Source organism: Solanum pennellii, chromosome 12 (genome assembly GCF_001406875.1).
Source record: "Solanum pennellii chromosome 12, SPENNV200".
Taxonomy (NCBI): domain Eukaryota; kingdom Viridiplantae; phylum Streptophyta; class Magnoliopsida; order Solanales; family Solanaceae; genus Solanum; species Solanum pennellii.
Genome location: NC_028648.1, coordinates 2,871,667 through 2,873,159, shown reverse-complemented (window position 1 = coordinate 2,873,159; position 1,493 = coordinate 2,871,667). Strand labels below are relative to the sequence as shown.

The following is a 1,493-nucleotide window of genomic DNA, read 5'->3' as shown; positions in this document are numbered from 1 at the left end:
CCACTCTAACATGGTCGAGGAGAATGAAAGTTGCTCTGGATGCCGCCAAAGGGCTTGCTTTTCTTCATGGAGCTGAAATGCCGGTAATATATAGGGACTTCAAGACCTCAAACATTTTGTTAGATGCGGTGAGATGTTGTTTTGCTTATGTATATTATTTCCCTTGAAGGTGCTCAATACTTTATATAATTATCATTATTATGTTAGAGTTCTTTGCTAGTTTCAATATCCGTCTTTGTTTGGATTTGGATCTGCAGGATTTTAATGCAAAGCTTTCTGACTTTGGACTTGCAAAAGATGGGCCAATGGGAGATCAGACTCACGTATCGACTCGTGTTATGGGTACTTATGGTTATGCCGCTCCAGAGTATGTCATGACTGGTGAGTCCAGCATCACCTTGTTGCCAAATATTACACTAGGTAGTTTTTGCGTGTAGTACAGTGCTATCGTAATTAGACTCACTAAGAAGGATAGTCAAATGCGTTTTATACCACAATCATCTTCAACCTTGTCAAGCATATGCCTGTCTTTTGAAAATCCACATTTAGTTGTCCTTTACCTACGTATTCGCTATCTGTCTAATAACAAGAACTGCATACAAATGAAGTACCAAAAAAAAGGGGGATGTTTGTTTTCCATTATAAACTGAATACATTTTCTCTATCTTCTTTCTGCAGCCAAATGCCTAACGCCCTTCATATAATCCTCTTCATTTCTGCAAGTTGATTTCTCATATGGTCGCTCAACTAATACTAGTTATTATCTCGTAAAGTCACCTGAAATCAAGAAGAAGTGACTTTATGATGAGATAATAACCGTTAGTTGAGTAATCATCAAAAATTCAACCCTCATTTTTGTTTATGGCTTGTGATTCTTCTGTTAAGTTTTGTCAAGTAATCACCGTTACTAAGACGTATAATTGGAACATTCAGGACATTTAACAGCCAGAAGTGATGTTTATGCTTATGGGGTTGTTTTGCTTTAGATGCTCATTGGAAGAAGAGCAATCGACAACACTAGGCCTAGCCAGGAATACAACCTTGTAGAGTGGGCACGTCCGCTCCTGAATCATAACAAGAAGCTCTTTAAGATACTCGATCCCAGACTCAAAGGACAATACTCGTCTAAAACTGTCGTAAAGGTTGCTAGTCTTGCCTATCAGTGCCTCAGCCAAAACCCGAAAGGAAGGCCTGTTATGAGTCAAGTAGTTGAAATTCTTGAAGCCCTTCAAGTACCACAAGGCAGAGATTGAAATAGTTTGTATAAAATCTATCTACTTATTTGTATTAAAGAATCTTGGAAGACATTATGTCCTGTATCTATGTTAGTTTCTTGTCCAGCTAGCGTTCATTGTTTTTCTACAGATGATACGTGAGGAATCTTATTATGATAGTTCTTCCTTCTAATAACCGGCGTATCTATTTCGGTTTCTTGTCTAGCTACCGTTCATAGTTTTGCTACAGATGATACATGAGGAATCTTGTTATGGCAA

General features: G+C 38.0%; 1 pseudogene; it reads left to right on the top strand.

Annotated features, from left to right (window-relative positions):
• Positions 1-6: 6 nt before the first annotated feature.
• LOC107005922 lies at positions 7-1,493 on the top strand (annotated as a pseudogene).